The 20,513-nt window shown below is 50.3% G+C and overlaps 1 long non-coding RNA gene across 1 annotated transcript; it reads left to right on the top strand.

Annotated features, from left to right (window-relative positions):
* Window positions 1–1,570: 1,570 nt before the first annotated feature.
* LOC142076714 (uncharacterized) lies at window positions 1,571–20,310 on the top strand. Its single transcript, XR_012671278.1, has 4 exons — window positions 1,571–2,953; window positions 4,120–4,205; window positions 4,670–4,786; window positions 19,856–20,310. It is a non-coding gene; the product is annotated as an uncharacterized LOC142076714 (long non-coding RNA).
* The last annotated feature ends 203 nt before the right edge of the window (window positions 20,311–20,513 follow it).

The following is a 20,513-nucleotide window of genomic DNA, read 5'->3' as shown; positions in this document are numbered from 1 at the left end:
ATCAGGTGAGGTGGGGAAGGGTGTGGGCTGGGACGCTGGACAAAACCAGGGCTGTCAATGAGAAACTGGGAGCTTTGACCTTGGGAACTGCGCTATGGCTGAGTAGAGGTGAGGAAGGGTGGAGGCCGTGCAAAAGTGCGTGGGGTTTTTGTGTGTGCTGATGATTTTGTCTGTTCCTGACAGCTGGGTGCAGAGCTTCGGTCCTGATGGCCTCGCCACTCTGCTGGAGATCTGAAAAGGCTCCAGGAGGAAAAGGTGCTGCAGGGTGAGCAGCTGATCGCGTGGGCATCATTGCTGAGTGTCTGTCATAGTGTCCAGAAAGCCACAAGGCTCGTTGCTGCTCCACGCTCTTCCTGGCTCTCCTGGCGCAGCCCCACAGACATGGAGCTCTGCGTCCATCTGTGTTTCAAGTGTTCTTAACCTTCCTGTGTTCTTCCTCTTCCTACTGAGTTTGAATTTGACTGGTATAATCATACCGAACATACTGCAATAACTGACCAACAGATAGTATTTGCAGTTTGCCCCGTGGCTCCTCAGGACTGGTTACTCCTGGGGTCAGGCCAAGAACTGTAGCACCTGGAGAAACTGGTTCAGCCCTGGGCTTTTTCACGGTCCAATGGCAACCCCTTTCCTCTCCACGTGATTGTTCTCCCAGTGTGTCCAGCGGGGTGGCCATCCTGGTCCCAGGGTGTAAGGAGAATGGATGACGGCTACCTCAGTGATGCTCACCATGACACAGTGGTGAGGCTGGGGAAGACTGGTCCCTGGTGACCGCAGACATTTTCAAACGCAGGATTAGTACTGTGTCTGTATGTGGTCTGGTTGTGTGAGGAGGGAACAAAATACCAGCTCAGGGTGGTATGGCCAGGGCGGGAGGGAAGAAGAAAGAGGATCAGGGCAGGTTGCTCACGATGCGATGAGGCAGTGGTTTGCTTGGGGGCTTAAAGATCTCTCCTGAGATGGAGATGGTGGGAGGAGGTGTTTGGGATTGAGCTGAGGGATTCTTGTGAGTAGGGGGGGCGATTGATAGCAGTGTGAATATTGGCTGTATTGGAATTCAGTCTGGTGGTTTCCTGCATAAACAACCTATCGTACCGTCTTTTGAAAGTCCATTAAGGTGGAATCTTGGTGTGATTGTGGGTGCTGAGGGCCTCATCATCGCCTTACCTAAGAGCTCTGGAGGAAAGAGAGGAGGTGTCTTGTTCCATAAGTTTGTCAGCTCGCTGATTTTCTTCCTCGCAGGTCACATAGTACATGATGCAGACTAGAGACCATCCAATGCCTGAAGGCTTTATGCACAAGCAGGTAAGAGCCTTGTGCAGTGTGTAGAGACAACCTCACACAGCCACAGCTCCCGCTGCACGGTGTCTGCCCAGTTATCTCAGAGCAGTTGCTGGAATGGGCAGGGAAAATAGTGCTGGAAGTTTCCTGCTCTTTAGTAAATCCTTGATATCGTCCCGTTGCTTGTTTTGCTTTTTCTCCTACTGTACATTTCCTGGTACCATCACCATCACATACTTTCCTGGGACTTACAAAACACTTTCCGTGTATTTGTACAGGCCTGTGGGACTTTGGCTGCTCTGCCCTCTTTTGTGGCTTTCTCTGCTCCTCTCTGATTATGCCTCTTAACTTACGTATGAGGGCTTGATGCCCTTCAGTATTTCTTCCCATTTGTCTTTCTCTGTATCTGTGGGTTTCTAAAATTTTTATTATTTGACACTCCTGTGCAGTGGACACCTGTTTTCCCTTTCCCGTGAATGAGCTGGGGCGCTTCCTTGTCCCTCTGTGTGCTCTTCCCCGCTCTCCTTGGGTAAACGGAGAGTCTCTGTTTCCTCCCAAGTCCACATGTTCCTTTGAGGCTTCTTAAGTTTCCCTGAAAGGCTTTCTCTTGCTGGCAGCGTGTGGTTTGAGATGCATCGCTCCCTTCCTTGTCACTCCTCTGTGCCCTGTCCGAAACAAGGGTAACACAGGGGTTTGGACAAGGTTTTGGAACAAGTGTTTTCTCATGGTTATTCCTCAGAGCATTGTCAATCACGAGGCATTCCCATCTCACTCTTCTTTAGAGCTGGCTTAGTCTCGGACATGAATTCCAGCTTTCCTTTCTTTTCAGTTTGGAATCAAACACCGCTGGGTACAAAAGAGGGGGTGCTGCTCCTGGCGAGAGCTGTTGATATCAAAGTCCCTTGTCTGATGATCGATGCAGTGAAGGTTCTGTGTACCCTCTGCCTCAACGCGAAGGCGTGGACGTGGTGACAGAAATCCTGCCTTTTGCTGCTCTTGAGCTTTCGACTGGCCTCTCTGTGGAGTCTCTCTTCTGCCTCTGGCTCTTCTCTTCATTTTGTAATTGGTCTGCACGTGCGCCCTCCTGCCCTGGCTTGTGGGTAGCTGCTGATCCTCTCTCAGTGCAGCTGTGAGCAGGTGCTGGAGACTTTTGCTGGAAGAGCAGAAACAGATGGGGTGGAGCGATTCAAACCCCTCTTGGCTGGCCTGGGGAGCGGAACGTCGGTGGCGCTGAAGGTACGTAGTTCCTCAGGTTTGTGTGGACATGGCACTTGAAATCTTACTCAGGAGCTGGAGAGCTTGAAGTGGGATGAGGTTGGTGTGGCTGAAATGCCTTTGGCTTTACTGCTTTTTTTCTGCTGTGTTATCTTCTGGCCTCCTAATAAGTCCTGAACCAGTGACTTCCAGTCCATGCTCAGAAGTTTTCTCTTTTGTGTGTGTGTGTGGTTTTTTTCAGGTGGCCTGTATGCAGCCGATCAGTGCCATGATCCGTCCTGCTTCTGAGCTTGACTTGGGAGTTCAGATACGTAGCGAGTTGTCTGTGTACTCCATGTACCTCATCTTGAATTCAGAAAGCAGCGCCACCCTTTTCATGAAAAGAAAAAAAAAGAAAAAAGAAAAAAGAAAGGTGGTGCTTTCCAAGGACTAAAATTTACTTAGTTTTAGTGAGTAGGTAGGTGAATAGAGCACATACACTCCTTACCTGGTGTCCAGCTATTAATGCGAGGGGGTATTACGATGAGAACCTGCTAGATAATTATACCCTGGTTTTTTGCATTTTTACCATCTTTCAAGAAAAAAACTACCAAAGGTAGTAATAGTAATAACGGGTAATAGGTAATAGTAATAACGGGTAATAGTAATAGTAATAACGGGTACTTGCCCGTTATTGCTCATGTAATCTGTGGCAGAGCTAGGACTTGGAGTGAGATTACCATGCTTAGTCTTACCATTCTAGAGTATTTAAAACATTTCCTTGAAACACTGTCCCAAAATCACAAGACCTGACTTCTGAAATAGCCGTTTTCCTAGGAGCTGCATCTGCGCTAAGCCAGATGAGAGAGTCTTGCCTGCTGTTAGTCACTGAGGCTGATGACAGGTCACCCAGCAGTTCTGGCAAGGACAGAACAAGATGGATACGTATGTTCCTCTGTGCCACTTGTAAATTCCATCATGTCTTGCGTAAATTGGTCTCCAGGTTTTGCAGGTTGTAGGTTTGGTAGGATCGATTGGTGCTTAAATGTGATGGTAATAGCAAAACCTGTAGGCATCCATGTAGGGCATTTTGGATTTCATAGAATCTGCAAGGATATTTGAAGAGTTTAATGTTATGTTGAGGTACTGTAGTTACAGCGTTATCAGAAGAAAGTCTTGGCAAAGAAGATGAAGATGGCAAAGATACTCAAAAGCGTTATAACCTTTGACAGTGGAAACAAGTCATTTACAGTTTATATGAACAGTCTACTATTCTTTTCAAAAATTTACAGAGAACGTTTTGCTGTTTCCTTATCAGAACTTAGTGATAGTAAATTAAAGCTCTCCACTGAGATGTAAAAAAAGGAGTCATGTATCCTGCAAAGAAGAGTAATTGCACGGACTTGATAGTCTTACTCTTTTCAGTTCTCCTGAAAAGGCAGGTGTGTGCTTCCTCACCTGTGCTGTACATGAGAAAAAAAAACCACCCTTGAAACCTCCTCTGAAATTAAAGGTGGGTGAGACACATCACATTTTCCGCCTTTTCCACTATCCTGCTTTCTCTTGAACTTGTTTGTATCGGTATCAAATATTCTTTGCTTTCCCTGGAGCCAAGACAACTTAAGATTTTGGTTTTGTTTTCAGCCCGGCAGTCTCCTGTCAGAGAGAGGTGTCCATGCAGAAGTGCTCGGTCACAGAGCACTGGCTCCTTGCTGCAGGAGGACTAAGAGGTGGGTGCGTAGTTAGTGATGCTTCTCATCCATGCTTTGGAGGGTTTTCTGGTTGCTGGTCATTACAGAATTACAGTATACAGATAATATACAGCTAATTCCTGCGGTAGTCTGAGGGTATAAGGGAAAGCATACAGTTTCTTTTCTGAAAACTGAAGGTAATTCAGTTAGAGGGAGAGCCTGTTTGGAAGTTTCAGTAGTTTGGGGGCAGAGGCCAGTTGGGGGCTGGGGCCCTCGGGGGTGGGGGCTGTTTCTGCCCCGTGCCCTTGGCCTGGCGCTCACAGCTGGGAACGGGCTTTCCAGAATCCTGCTGGAAGGAGCCAGATGTGGGAGCTGTGGCCGAGCTGGGGGACAGGGAGCACCCCTGGACCAGCCTCAGGACCTGCGGCACACCTGCCTTCAAATCAGCTCTCCCAGCAGGACGTTGCCCAGGAGCAACTTTGAGTTTTGCTCTTCTCCTTCAGGAGCCGTGTTCCACACCAAGCACACCCAGAGCTGCGCCTGTGCCAGGAGAAGACTTCACGCACAGCTGGGGCTGATGGTGACAGTTCCCACCAGATGTGCATGTCAGAGAGATGCAGGTAAGATGCCATGGAGGAGACACTGACTGATTGCCCCTTCTCTTGCAGGAGCAGGGTTTAAGAGCAGGAGGGAGCCAGGGTACAAGGGCCTCCGAGGTCAAAAAATGCATCAAACAGCCAGAGCACGAAGCAGAGGGAGAAGAGAAATAGGTGCAGGTCACGTGGCTGGGACAGTGCTTGCAAGGTAACATCTGCCACAGAAGCACAATAACAGTAAAAGGCCTTGGGAGGTCATGGAGTGACTGAGGAAAGTGCCTGGCAGAGAGAAGAGCCCGGAGAGAGAGGAGACAAGGTAGAGATGGAGGTGACAAAGATGGCATGTGGAAAGTGAGGGTGCAGGTCCTTGTGAAGACACTGGTGGCTGAGCAGCTGACGGGGAAGGAGCAGGAACCTGGCTTCTGCTGCAGGTACTTGTGGTGTCACTTGCTGCTGAGCAATGGATAGGGTAGGAGTTTTTAAATTACTTGTGCAGATGCGGGTGATATCACTTGTGACTGAGTAGCAGCTGGATAGGAAAAGACGCATGGCCTGCTTAGGTGCCTGTGATGTCATTCGTGGCAGGAACTAGCCCGTTGCTTTTTCAGGTGCTTGTCATGTTCCTGGTGGCTGAGTAGCTGGAGAAGACAACATGAATCACACAAAGGCGACCCGAGCCTCTAATCGAGCAGCGCTGAAGATGCTCTGTTCCCGGTCATTTTTTTTCCCTGAGATCTCTGCGTGCTAATTTAATATGCTCAGTAGGTGTAGAAAGCTTCCACCCTTCTGGATCACACGGGTGCTTTCATAAAGGAAGTCTTGAGTTAAAAAATTTCAAAAAAACCCCAAACCCGTCTGTTCTTTCTCACATGGTCAAACTCTCTACAGAAATCAGAAGCACCACTTAGGACTGGGTTTGGTTATGATGCAATTTTATTGTTTCGATCCTAAACGTCAAGTTTGATGATTAGCATTCTTATGATAATGTTTGTCTGCGGCCTTTGATGGTAAATTGCAGGTTGTGATGGCAAGCTCCGTCACAAGTACTGAACGCTTCTGTCCATAAGCCATGCACCTGAAACACGTGGCAAAGAGTGAGGCAACATTTGCTGGTGATGCTGCAAATGCTTACTTTTTAGTCCTCCTCTCCGGAGTTCTCTCTGGATTTCTTTTTCTTCTTCACTTTCTTGCATTTCTTTTTCAATTCTGCATCACCAGAATGCTCGCTTCTGCCTTTCACCGCTTTCTTTTGGGTGCACTTTCATCCCCCTCTGCACAGGCGTGTTTCCTCTTTCTGCACGTTTCTTTTCCGTGTGCCTGGCCAGAGCCTGCAGGCTCTGGGTGAACCGGCACTGGTGGGAGCGCACGCTGTCCAAGTGAGTATTTCCCCGGCTGCTGCTCACCTACCGAGCCAGGCTGCGTGTCTGCTCTGTGGCCGCTCAAGCCGTGCACGCTTTCCCCTCTGGAGCTTCTGCCATTCACGGGGGCTGTTTCTCTCCCTGTGGGAAGAGCTGCACAGGTTCCCACTGCCAGGCGCCGGCTGACGGTGAGCGCGCTTCTGCGTTTCTGCGTGGCGAGTGCGCCTCGGGCTGGGAGGCGACAGTCTGGTTGGCTTCTGTTCAGCTTCCCCCCCTGCTCAGAGTCAGAGCGCGCTCTCTTCCTGCCGCAGCGCTGAGGGGGAGTTCCTGCAGAGTCCCGTGCTTGTCTCTTCCTTTGGGTCCTCTGCATATTTTCTCCACCTTCTTGATTCCTCAGTCCCACGGTGACGCCAGAAAATGGACTCTTCTGCACTTGGTCCAGCTTTGCCCCACAAGTGCTCTTTGTCTCTTGGCATTCAGCACCTGCTCCAGGGCTCAGATCACGGTGCCTGGAGAAACAACAGCGATCTTAGTCTAGGGTTGTTCTTGCAGCCTCCTCGTGCCTTCAGTCTCATCCTTTCATTGTCTGGCAGCACTTGGTGTGACACGCAGAAGCCTGAACCAGCACTAGAAGCTGGAAATGAGATCACGGTCTTCCAGCCACGTCTGTCCCTTTCAGAGCAGTAACTCATCTTTATACCCTCTCGGACCTCCATTTCGCCTCTTTTCGCAGCTAGCCAGTCTCAGAGAGCAGACAGCCAGCAACTTACACCAGCGCAAGAGTTTAGTGCCAGACAAGGAGGGAGAAGAAAGGAGCGGGCAAACTGCAGAACAGACAGAACTTAACTAGACAAACAGTCATTCTCTCCTAGGACAGAAAGCAAAACCCACCACAGGAGAACACCACCACCACGATCAGTAACAGGAGAGGGAGTGTATTCGGAACACCCTTCCACACTTGTTATTACCTGGCATAGAAGAGTAAATATGGACGCTGGCGGAGAACCGTCTTGATGTCACAAAGACCTACAGAGTCATCATTCATCTTGTACCACCGTCCGTCGCCGGCCTGCAAAGAAAGGCAACGCTATCTTTAGATGAACTGCAGGATTTTTAACACAAAAACACAGAGAGAACACCACTGAAGGACACCATGCGCCAACGCAAATCGCAGAGTTGACTTTTACCTTCACGAAGCAGTAATAGTGTCCTGCCTGACAGCTGGAACCTTCATGCACCAGGACAGCATACAAGGAGTAGAGGAGTGGTTCTCCAGCCGCTTGAGACATGTATGCACCAAGGTCCAAATATTCCGGATACTGCACAAGCTAAAGAGAGACCGAGAAGACTAAAAGTTATCCTGAGAGTCTTTAGGAAGCAGCCTGAGAAAACCTTGCCACCAAACACAGGCTAGAGGTATAGAAATAGATCTTCTCGGTTCATCAAAAAAAGGCGTTGCCATTTCGTCATTGAAGTGGCAGAAAACTGTTCTCGGCCAAACCAGCTCTTTACGAGCACAGCGGAGTGCTTATCTTCGCATTGGAACTTTCCTCTTACCACAAGGGAAAGAGCAAGGCACAGCTACCAGAGCTATTGCATTGATTTTTCTTAGGCAGCTGCACTCGATAGCCATCGTGTGCAGACGTTAACAACTTCCAAAAAAGGGTTCTCCTTCGGGAAAGGTCTCCTTCCAAGCAGACAAAGTTGCAGTGCACTTGTATACATACCTTGCTAATCTTTCTGCCAGAGAAAGGATCGAATCTCTTCAAGCACACTGTCAGGACATTGGAGGAGCGATGTATCGCAAGCCTCTTGGACGCAGTGGCCAGCTGTTCACACCTTGAAAACAAGCACAGACCCAACTGTTGCAACCAATCTTCTCCCCGCTTCACCCCCCATCCACGTATGGTTGCGTAAAGGCTTGTTTTGCCCAACTATCGTATGCGCAGGTTTGCATTTCAGACCCCTTAAGTCCGTACGCTCTCACGGAAGGTAGCTTCGGTCTAGGGTGGCTCACTTTGGAGAGCAGCAGTCTACAGTCTTTACAAGAACTAGGAACGACACTGTTCAGAGAGCCGGCAGAGGCTGCTATTGCTCCGAGGACTGCGGTCTCCTGGACAGAGACGCAAGCATCCAAAAAGCCTTGGAAATGAAACTGTTGATTGCTTTCTCGAGGCAGCTGCTGTTGCCAAATCACTGTCCAGAGCTCTTCCTCGCTTCAGCTCACCACTGCGTATGGGACGTGTCTTCTCCCTTCTGGCCATGGGGGTAGTTCAGCGGGCAACTTCATAGCTAGGAAGGTTGACCACCTCCAGGGCAGACAATGCCAGGAAGAAAATTCTCATCAAAGCTTTCCAAATATCCAGGCAGAAGGGAAAAAAATTACCCGTGTTAGAAACAAGTGCATTATTTTCCAAGTTCCGGATGACTCGGGTGGATTAGTTGTATGGGAAAGAAAAAAAAAGAAAAAACCCAGGCTGTCTCATGACTGTGTTTCTCAATTAAGTCAAAATGTAACTAGGGCTCCCGGACATGCAATACCGTAACCCAGTATCTACTATGAAGATGTCTTTAGTAATAATCTTACTTGCTACATTTATAGCCATTTTCACCATCCAACTGCTCAGGTTTGAAAAAGTCTTCCAGAGCTTCAGTGACAGATGAGGCTGCCTGGATGAGAAAGAAAGGAGAGCGCTAAGCTCCTGGAAACCCAAAATCCCAAGAAATAGCTACCCGTGTGGTGCCAGCATTATCCCAAGAAAGAGCTACCCCTGGGCGGTACCAGAGTTGCCTGTGGTACGCATGGTCAAAAATAGCAAAAGCAATCAAAGCCATCCGAGCAGCAATCAGAGGCGAATTGAGGTAGTCCAAAGCAGGGTGGTATGGCAGTGTCACCAGGGCTGTAGATGCCATCCTTACTCTCTGCCCAGCTGACACCCAGCACGGGGAGGCCGTTTACAGGACTTCCACCGAAGGAGCACAGAAGCCCGGTTCCCTCCCCATCCAGCACCAAGCTCTTGCGTGGTAACAGCCCACAGTTTTAAATCAACGGAGCTTACTGGAGATAAACTAGGCCCCCTGCAGGGGTCTTGAAACATTGTGCACCACAATTTCAAACCATCTTACCTTGATATCCAAAGGAATATCAAGGAATGCTTCGTAGGTGTCGGAAACGGCTTTGCAGCTCAAGCACGTTACTGGAAGGCAAAGAGAAATGCTTCTCAGGTTGGGAAGGAGACTAACTCTGCCCGTTTCAACAACCAACACATACTACTTTAGAGGCACTGGACATACTGCTGCATACTAGAAACTAGAAGTTTGTTTACCACAAAGAGAGAAGGAGCCAGAGATCATTCTAAGGACGGTAATATTTTTAAAAAGTACCTCTGGATCTCAGAAAGCCCCCAAATATTTGATGGACGATGGTAGTTTCTTGCGAAGAGATGCCCAAGCTGGAAACAAATCGTAAGGCAGAGAGTTATCTCCTCCAAGAGTTTTGCTTTGTGTGAAAACTCTGGGCATAGGGTTTCCTTGATGGGAGAACATCAAGGAGTCCAGAGGGCTCAGGAACACTGCAAAGGTAATTTGCTTGTGCTTACTCGCTGCTTCCACTCGGACGAGCTCTCTGCATGGCATTGATAGTGTAGCTTAAGAACTCGTGGGCATCTTCCTGCATGCCAGGCTGGAAATGTTCTCCTATTCCTAAGACAGAAGTTGTTAATAGTTCTCTCTGACAAGAAGGGAAGAAACGTGTAAAAGCACCTGAAATGACTTACTTCTGAGGACCCGGATGACAGCCTTAGGTTGGATGGCACTGGCTGAAGAATGCAGGACCTCGTTAACGTGCGCTTCCATTATGCACATCATGCAGAAGCCTTGCTGACGACCTGAAGAGGGAGGGAGGGAAGCAAGTTTCTCAGGTTAGCAAAGTACCATAGCAACGGCAAACCTAACGGAGATCTTGAAGTTATAAGAACAGTCTCCACTCTTCTGCCAAGGTGCCAATGTGCCAACAAGCCCGGGACATTTTAGTGCATAGGAAACTGTCTTCAGAGAGATGCTTAACTGACAGAAGTTTTCTGTGCAATAAGCAAAGAGAGTTTAACGTGCAGGAAAAGGGCCCGAGACCCGGGACTAGAAAGCGGTGCCTTTCTGAAGATGAACACACCTAGGTAGGACAAGAGGCTTCTAGCTTGAGAGTTCAAAGAACACCAACTCGGGGGGCTGACAAAGAAGGGATGCTTTTCTCCTAAATCAAATTCGAGATTCTGGGAATCCTTGGGAAGTGCCCGACAAATTTACAAGGAGAAGTTCATAAAAGTACTCACACGACTGGCCGTGCGCACGAGAGAGCAGGTAGTTGGCCAGAGGGGGAGTGTACGTCAGGCACTGCAGGACGGAGTTGAGGAAGCAGGTATTGCCCAGGTTATGGAGTCCTGCTCCAGCTCTCTGTCTTTGCTGCCACTCCATGCAAATCTTCTCCGGGGGACAGAGGATCCTTTGTGGCGGAGCCATTCCCTCGGCAATGACTGCAGGGAAATGACATTTGAAAAGAGATGAGATGATATTGTTGCCTGAAAGCCTATTTGAAAAGTCGAGTTCTGTACAGGAGCACCCAGGACAACCAGCTCTAACCTCCAACACAGAAACATCGGGGGAAGCCTAACACTGCCATCGCAAGAAACAGTTTTGGAAAATAGTCTGTTCCCCTGCTTACTTTGCTGAAAGTCCAACAAACCCACACTCTGATTTCTGTGCCTCAGGCTACCTTCCTTTCCCTCTAGAGTCTTGAATTGGATTATCAGGGCAAGTCTTCCCTTTTCCTGATTGTAACTTGATGAAAACAAGCAAGTCCCTAGCACAGAAAGTAACCCCACTGATGTCAGATCTTTCTACGAGCAATGCCATCTTTCAAAGTCTTGCACATAGTGGCAGAGGAGTGACAAAATGCATTTTCCTGTGTCGAATTGAAAACGCCTGGGTAAGTCTGGCTGCTCTCAGGAAACACCCCAGAATTCACTCTAGGTTGTCAGCACATCCACGTTCAGGGATGGAGCACCAGCCACGTCCGTTGCCTTTAGGGATTCACAAAGTCCAAGCCTGCTGGTGAAGCCGTTACTCACGGGAGTCATTCCCCATTGCAGCCATCGCTCCTCTCAGGAACAGAGGGGAAAGTTTGGGATGACAAAGGATGTCAGGACGCGCTCCAGAAAGAGACGATCAGCGCCAATCCCGTCACCTGATGGCAAAGAAATAATTGTAGCTCAATAAAACGATTAAAACCCCCCCCAAGCACAACCTGCACAACAGCATCCGCTATCCAAAGTGTTCCAGTGGTACCTGTAACTGCTGCAGAGCTGCAGGCTGATGGCCCTACTGACCCTGTCACAGGACTCCAGTTGACAGCAATTACCAAGGCCCTTTTGAAAGACTGCGTTGCATGTCACCTTCTCTGAGGAGGAGCTGCCGCTTACCTGTGGCTAGCGTTAGCAGCAGAGCCCTCTGGCTCGCCAGCCCACGCTTGCCCACCTTGTATGCAGGAGTGACTGGCTTTCAGCCGCTGCTTTAACGGCTGCCTTTGCCGTGCTCCTTTTCTGTCTCCCTTCCTACCGCATCAGTCAGGGTGGGCTTCTTGTCATTCTAGGCTGAGCCCAACGCCTCAGACTGCCCTGCCACCCCCCTACTTCCCTGTCCTAGGATATGGCAAAGAACTAAGAATTAGCAAGTAGAAACTCTGCCCATAGCCCTGGCCAGCCTATAAAGGTGTAATAGCTAAGCCTAGAGCTCGGAAGGTATAGACAAGCCGATACTTTTATCCCGTATCTACCTACTCTATGATCTGTCCTGAAAGTCAAATCATAATCACCTTTGAAAGAGGATGGGAGTTGCAGAGAAGCGGGCAGTAAACGATAAATGGTTGGAAAGAAGTAGGCACGCAAGTAGCAAAGGAAGGAGCCGAGTTATCCCGAAGGCCAGCTCAGCCCAACTAGCTTTCGCTGACCCGCTCCTCAGGATACCAAGCCCTGGCCAGGTGAGCTCACAAGCGCCGGGCGGGTGCCGCATGACTGCCCCTTTGTGACATGGGGCCGCACGGGGACGTGTCCCCTTGAGCCACGTGACCACGCAGCTGCCGCAGCCCGGGCAGCTCCGGCAGCCAGCAGCCGCTGGGCTTCCCCACACGCTGCCGGCGAAGGGCCGTACGTCCGCTGGCAGAGCTCCCGCCTCTTCCCTGAGCCGCACCAGCCGGATGAATAAAAACCTGCCCCGGGCTGTAAGCGTGCCTGTTCACAGCTTTGGCTGGAACATTCGGGTTGCTGAGGGTTTCTTTTCCACTCTTCCCAGGTACAGGAACTGTGTCCGTGAGACTCATGTAGCAAAGCACCTGATCGCTTACAGCTTCATTTCCAATAAATTTTATCTGCCCCCCAAGATTCAACCACAGGCTGACTCTGAACTAGAGCTACCAAAGAAGCACCTTCAGCAACCGTGCTGGGTGGACCTTGGCTGGCTGCCAGGCCCCCACCCAGCCGCTCTCTCACCCTGGAGCTCTGAAAAGCGTTTGGGGGTGCCTTTTTAGCATCTGGTTTAGCCCCTTGTCTCGCCCGGAGGGCAGTGAGTATTGCTCCTGCCCCAACGAGGCAGCTGGTTGTAACTCCTGCCACGCTTGAACTGCTCGGTTTGGCCCTTGCCCCACTCGCGGCATCTGCTCTTCCCCAGTCCTGTTCAGGGCAGTTAGTTGTACTCCTGCTCAGCTCAGGGCAGTTAGTTTTGCCCCTGCTCCACTCGGGGAGGCTTTTCTCTTTTCATGTTTTGCTTGAGGCATCCAGTTTGGGCACAGCCTTGCTCGGGTGCCTTGCTTTCCTCATGTCCCTCTCGGGACGGCTGAGTTTTTCCCCTCTTTGCTTGCGGAGGCTCGTTTTGCCCCTTCCCCACACAGGGTACCTGGCTTTACTGTGGCCTTGCTCAGGTGGCCTTTTATGCCCCTGCCCAAATTGGGGTGGCTAGTTTTGCCCCGCCCTGTCTGGGCATTTGGTTTGTCCCTGTCCTGGTCAGGGCATCTCTTTGTGCCCCTGGCCCCCCATGGGGCATGTCATTCTGCCCCTGCCCCCGCCCCGCTTGGAGCAGATATTTTTGCCCTGCCCAGCTGGGGTCCCGGTTTGCCCCAGCCTCTGCCTGCCCCCCAGTCCCTCCTGCCCCGGCACCTCTCGTTTCCCTCCAGTCCCGGCTCGGGCGTTTCTCCTGACTAGGCGGTGTCCCGTCGGGGCAGGGGCCGGGGAGGCTGCGCCGTGGTCCCCTCCCAAGCACAACCCCGTACCTGGCTTTGGTCTGCGGTGGCACTGTGGCTGTGGGGCTGGCGGGGATGGGACGAGCGGCCGCCGGGCCCTGGGGGCTCCTTGTCCCTCAGTTTCGTTCCGGTGAAAGGCGGCCCCTCTGCAGGCAGGCAACTGCAGGCAGCTGTCTGCGTTTTCCGCAGGCGCTGCTGCCTGGGTCCTCGGAGGGCTTCATGGCCCAAAAGGTGCCAGCCCGAGTGCCAGGGGCTCCCTGGATGCGCAACACTTGCGCTCTTACCAGTCCCGCCAGTTACCAGTTTCCACCAATGGACTCTACACGTAGAGAGAAAAACTACCCCATGAATTACATATGCAAGTTCAACACGTGTTTTTAATTCTGGCTTTGGCTTTTCAGCCTGTTGGTACCAACTGAGTGTTGTTTTTCCAAGGCAATCCCAACAGCTGAACAGGGATTAAAGCTCTTCCTGGAGGGACCTGTGGGCAGGTGGGTGGGCCAGCAGAGCGGTCAGTGTCTCTCGAAGGTCTCTCTGAGCTCCTCCTGGCCAGAGGTGGCTCTGGGAGGAGGGACGAGATGGGCTGCTGGTGCCCATGTGCAGGGGCTTGTGATGTCAGTTACGACACAGTTCCTGACTGGGCAGGTGCAGGAACCTGGCCTGTGCAGGTGCCTGTGATGTCACTGGTGGCAGGAATGCTCATAGGGCATTGAACGGAAGCTGGCTTGTGCAGGGGCTTGTGATGTCAGTTACGACACCGTTCCTGACTGGGCAGGTGCCTGTGATGTCACTGGTGGCAGGAATGCTCATAGGGCATTGAACGGAAGCTGGCTTGTGCAGGGGCTTGTGATGTCAGTTACGACACAGTTTGTGACTGGGCAGGTGCCTGTGATGTCACTGGTGGCAGGAATGCTCATAGGGCATTGAACGGAAGCTGGCTTGTGCAGGGGCTTGTGATGTCACGCCTGGCACATTAGCTGATATTGCAGGAGCGGGAACCAGGCTTATGCTGCTGTTTGATGTCACTGGTGAACTGTGCATCTCACATGGCAAGTGCAGCAACATGGCTTGTGCAGCTGTTTATGTCACGCCTGGCTTAGTACCTGATAGGGCAGGTGCTGGAACCTGGCTCATGCAGGTGCTTCCGAGGTCATTTGTGGCACGGTTCCTGATTGGGCATGTGCAGGAACTAAGCTTGTGTAGGTGTTTATGTCAGCTGTGGCACAGTTCCTGATAGAGCAGGGGCAGGAAACGGCCTTGTGCAGGTGTTTATGTCACTGGTGGCTTAGAAGCTCATAGGACAGGCGCAGGAACCTGGCTTGTTCAGGTCTTATGTCACTGGTGGCGGGAATGCTGATAGGACATTGAGTGAATCCTGGTCCTGCACATGCTTATGATGTCACGGGTGGCTCAGTAGCTGATAGGGCAGGCGTGAGAACCTGGCTTGTGCAGGTCCTCTTTACTCTTTGCATCTCCAGTCTCTACGTAAATCATTCTAACTCGATTTTCCGTTGCATGTTTCTTCCATGCAGTAATTAGTAAGGTGAACCTTGCCATCAAACTTGCTGAACCTTGTCAGAGCACTGTTAAACTTTCTTAAATTCCATCGAACTTCCTGAACTCTGTCAAATTATTATTTTACCTCAGTAAAACATATCGCTGCTCCTCTCTTTGGGTGAGGTGCATTCCACTGCTTCGCAACAGTGCATGCTCCTGCCATAACAGTTACAGAGCCGCCAGTGAAATCACCAGCACTGGAACCCTGCAGGGGCCTGTGCCTGCCCTAACAGGTAGCCACCAGTGACATCCCAAGTAGCCGCATAAGCCCGGTGACTTCTCATACCCAATCAGCCACAGAGCCACCAGTGACATCACAAGCACCTACACAAACCAGGGTCCTCTTCCTGTCCTATCACCTACTAGGATCATGCAGCATCTCTAGCCCTATCACTTACTCAGCCACTCATGACCTCACAAACGCCTGCACGAGCCAGGTAACTCGTCATAGCCAGTCAGCTGCCCAGGCAAAGGGAACGTGAGAAGCAGATGCACAGCCCGGTGTCCTTTCATACCCAAACAGCTACTCAGCCGCGAGTTACCTCACAAGTGCCCGCACAAGCAAGGGGCCTGCTCCTGCCCTTTCACACACTCAGCCACCTATGACCTCACAAGCACCATCAAAAGCCAGCAGCCTGCTGCTGCCCTCTAAACTACCATTGCACCAGAGACGTCACAAGCCCCTGCACAAGCCAGGGGCCTGCGCCTGGTCTGAAACATCCTCACCACCGGTGACATCGCAAGCACCTGCACGAGCCAGGAGTCCTGTCATTCCCAATCGCATGCTCGGACAACAGTTACCTCAAAAGCACCTTCGCAAGCCAGGGGCCTGCTTCTGCCCTGCCACCTACTGGGTCACCAGTGACCTCACGTGCACCTGCAGAAGCCAGGGGCCTGCTCCTGCCTGTCACGAATGAGCGGTTTAGAGGCCGCTCAAGGAATCGCTGTCGAAGCTATCAGCAGAAAGTGATCTTAATAGAAATTGATAAAAGCATGACTTAGCAGAGTTCGACGGCAAGGTTCCCTCTGTCACTTACTCCACAGATGAAGCGCACAAAGGAAACGAGCATGGGAAGCTGAGAAGCCCTTGGCTAGTGTAAACACTACTTAGCAACAACTAAAACATCAGCGTGTTATCAACATTATTCTCATACTAAATCCAAAACACAGCACTATACCGGCTATTAGCCAGAAAATTACCTCTATCCCAGCCGAAAGCTGGGTATCGTGTTACAATTGAGTTGGGACGATTTATAGAGAGGCCAAGGACAGAAAGATTAAGGGAGACCCTCCCGTTGAGTCACGAGCTTCAGAGAAGACCCAGCTGGATCCAATCTTAGTCTCAGACTCGGACAATGGTTTATGTCTAAGGGACTATATGTGTTTAGCAGCAGTCTGAGGTTCATTCACGATCTTGAGATAAATCATAAGATTTTAGCAGACTATATTTGCTAGCGGGTACAAACACACGCACACGGATGCAAAGATAGATAAATATACAAAGATATACCTGTTAAAAATCCCTCATCATACTCGAGGAAGACCCTCCTGTTCAACAGAAACTTATTGCCAGAATACCAGGAGATGGACAAGTGCCAGCTTCTTCTCTTGACAGGGAAATTGCTACACTTCCTTCATTATTTTCAAAGGTAGCTTCTGGTTTAAAAAGAAAAAAGTGGTTGAGTGATTTGGGCATCTATGACATCTCAGGACTTGTAGCTGTGCTCGTTCAAGGTAAAGATTTTAGGGAAATTCCTTGGCTTTAGCCTTCTTACCCGGAGCCATAAACTGGCCCAAATGACAGCTTCTTGGAAGCAGAATATAAGATGGATTTCTTGGAACACACAATGAAGTGCTAGCCCTCTTGTAGGCAGAAGAGCAGCAAATGGGATTTAAATACCTCATGTCGTTAAATGTAAACGGTAGGAAGAGAAGAATGGGTCTTCTAGAGAGAGGGATACTTTGCTTGCAGTATGGGTTTGAAGGTGCTGTGCTGTACAGCGTGACACCAGCACAGCCACGCTGAAGGCAAAAGAGGACGTCCTGTAAAAGAGGGACAGACGTGGCTCTGCTCGCTCTTTCAGGTACCCGTGGGTAAACCCACAGACAGCTCCCGTAAAGAGCCCCTTGGAGCAGCAAGGTTGAGCAGCAGCCCCATCAGGTGAGGTGGGGAAGGGTGTGGGCTGGGACGCTGGACAAAACCAGGGCTGTCAATGAGAAACTGGGAGCTTTGACCTTGGGAACTGCGCTATGGCTGAGTAGAGGTGAGGAAGGGTGGAGGCCGTGCAAAAGTGCGTGGGGTTTTTGTGTGTGCTGATGATTTTGTCTGTTCCTGACAGCTGGGTGCAGAGCTTCGGTCCTGATGGCCTCGCCACTCTGCTGGAGACCTGAAAAGGCTCCAGGAGGAAAAGGTGCTGCAGGGTGAGCAGCTGATCGCGTGGGCATCATTGCTGAGTGTCTGTCATAGTGTCCAGAAAGCCACAAGGCTCGTTGCTGCTCCACGCTCTTCCTGGCTCTCCTGGCGCAGCCCCACAGACATGGAGCTCTGCGTCCATCTGGGTTTCAAGTGTTCTTAACCTTCCTGTGTTCTTCCTCTTCCTACTGAGTTTGAATTTGACGGGTATAATCATACCGAACATACTGCAATAACTGACCAACAGATAGTATTTGCAGTTTGCCCCGTGGCTCCTCAGGACTGGTTACTCCTGGGGTCAGGCCAAGAACTGTAGCGCCTGGAGAACCTGGTTTAGCCCTGGGCTTTTTCACGGTCCAATGGCAACCCCTTTCCTCTCCACGTGATTGTTCTCCCAGTGTGTCCAGCGGGGTGGCCATCCTGGTCCCAGGGTGTAAGGAGAATGGATGACGGCTACCTCAGTGATGCTCACCACGACACAGTGGTGAGGCTGGGGAAGACTGGTCCCTGGTGACCGCAGACATTTTCAAACGCAGGATTAGTACTGTGTCTGTATGTGGTCTGGTTGTGTGAGGGGGGAACAAAATACCAGCTCAGGGAGGTATGGCCAGGGCAGGAGGGAAGAAGAAAGAGGATCAGGGCAGGTTGCTCACGATGCGATGAGGCAGTGGTTTGCTTGGGGGCTTAAAGATCTCTCCTGAGATGGAGATGGTGGGAGGAGGTGTTTGGGATTGAGCTGAGGGATTCTTGTGAGTAGGGGGGGCGATTGATAGCAGTGTGAATATTGGCTGTATTGGAATTCAGTCTGGTGGTTTCCTGCATAAACAACCTATCGTACCGTCTTTTGAAAGTCCATTAAGGTGGAATCTTGGTGTGATTGTGGGTGCTGAGGGCCTCATCATCGCCTTACCTAAGAGCTCTGGAGGAAAGAGAGGAGGTGTCTTGTTCCATAAGTTTGTCAGCTCGCTGATTTTCTTCCTCGCAGGTCACATAGTACATGATGCAGACAAGAGACCATCCAGTGCCTGAAGGCTTTATGCACAAGCAGGTAAGAGCCTTGTGCAGTGTGTAGAGACAACCTCACACAGCCACAGCTCCCGCTGCACGGTGTCTGCCCAGTTATCTCAGAGCAGTTGCTGGAATGGGCAGGGAAAATAGTGCTGGAAGTTTCCTGCTCTTTAGTAAATCCTTGATATCGTCCCGTTGCTTGTTTTGCTTTTTCTCCTACTGTACATTTCCTGGTACCATCACCATCACATACTTTCCTGGGACTTACAAAACACTTTCCGTGTATTTGTACAGGCCTGTGGGACTTTGGCTGCTCTGCCCTCTTTTGTGGCTTTCTCTGCTCCTCTCTGATTATGCCTCTTAACTTACGTATGAGGGCTTGATGCCCTTCAGTATTTCTTCCCATTTGTCTTTCTCTGTATCTGTGGGTTTCTAAAATTTTTATTATTTGACACTCCTGTGCAGTGGACACCTGTTTTCCCTTTCCCGTGAATGAGCTGGGGCGCTTCCTTGTCCCTCTGTGTGCTCTTCCCCGCTCTCCTTGGGTAAACGGAGAGTCTCTGTTTCCTCCCAAGTCCACATGTTCCTTTGAGGCTTCTTAAGTTTCCCTGAAAGGCTTTCTCTTGCTGGCAGCGTGTGGTTTGAGATGCATCGCTCCCTTCCTTGTCACTCCTCTGTGCCCTGTCCGAAACAAGGGTAACACAGGGGTTTGGACAAGGTTTTGGAACAAGTGTTTTCTCATGGTTATTCCTCAGAGCATTGTCAATCACGAGGCATTCCCATCTCACTCTTCTTTAGAGCTGGCTTAGTCTCGGACATGAATTCCAGCTTTCCTTTCTTTTCAGTTTGGAATCAAACACCGCTGGGTACAAAAGAGGGGGTGCTGCTCCTGGCGAGAGCTGTTGATATCAAAGTCCCTTGTCTGATGATCGATGCAGTGAAGGTTCTGTGTACCCTCTGCCTCAACGCGAAGGCGTGGACGTGGTGACAGAAATCCTGCCTTTTGCTGCTCTTGAGCTTTCGACTGGCCTCTCTGTGGAGTCTCTCTTCTGCCTCTGGCTCTTCTCTTCATTTTGTAATTGGTCTGCACGTGCGCCCTCCTGCCCTGGCTTGTGGGTAGCTGCTGATCCTCTCTCATTGCAGCTGTGAGCAGGTGCTGGAGACTTTTGCTGGAAGAGCAGAAACAGATGGGGTGGAGCGATTCAAACCCCTCTTGGCTGGCCTGGGGAGCGGAACCTCGGTGGCGCTGAAGGTACCTAGTTCCTCAGGTTTGTGTGGACATGGCACTTGAAATCTTACTCAGGAGCTGGAGAGCTTGAAGTGGGATGAATTTGGTGTGGCTGAAATGCCTTTGGCTTTACTGCTTTTTTTCTGCTGTGTTATCTTCTGGCCTCCTAATAAGTCCTGAACCAGTGACTTCCAGTCCATGCTCAGAAGTTTTCTCTTTTGTGTGTGTGTGTGGTTTTTTTCAGGTGGCCTGTATGCAGCCGATCAGTGCCATGATCCGTCCTGCTTCTGAGCTTGACTTGGGAGTTCAGATACGTAGCGAGTTGTCTGTGTACTCCATGTACCTCATCTTGAATTCAGAAAGCAGCGCCACCCTTTTCATGAAAAGAAAAAAAAAGAAAAAAGAAAAAAGAAAGGTGGTGCTTTCCAAGGACTAAAATTTACTTAGTTTTAGTGAGTAGGTAGGTGAATAGAGCACATACACTCCTTACCTGGTGTCCAGCTATTAATGCGAGGGGGTATTACGATGAGAACCTGCTAGATAATTATACCCTGGTTTTTTGCATTTTTACCATCTTTCAAGAAAAAAACTACCAAAGGTAGTAATAGTAATAACGGGTAATAGGTAATAGTAATAACGGGTAATAGTAATAGTAATAACGGGTACTTGCCCGTTATTGCTCATGTAATCTGTGGCAGAGCTAGGACTTGGAGTGAGATTACCATGCTTAGTCTTACCATTCTAGAGTATTTAAAACATTTCCTTGAAACACTGTCCCAAAATCACAAGACCTGACTTCTGAAATAGCCGTTTTCCTAGGAGCTGCATCTGCGCTAAGCCAGATGAGAGAGTCTTGCCTGCTGTTAGTCACTGAGGCTGATGACAGGTCACCCAGCAGTTCT

This window comes from Calonectris borealis, unplaced genomic scaffold (genome assembly GCF_964195595.1).
Source record: "Calonectris borealis unplaced genomic scaffold, bCalBor7.hap1.2 HAP1_SCAFFOLD_96, whole genome shotgun sequence".
Lineage (NCBI taxonomy): Eukaryota > Metazoa > Chordata > Aves > Procellariiformes > Procellariidae > Calonectris > Calonectris borealis.
The sequence above is the reverse complement of the archived record's forward strand: the minus strand, read 5'-3'. Positions and strand labels throughout refer to the sequence as shown.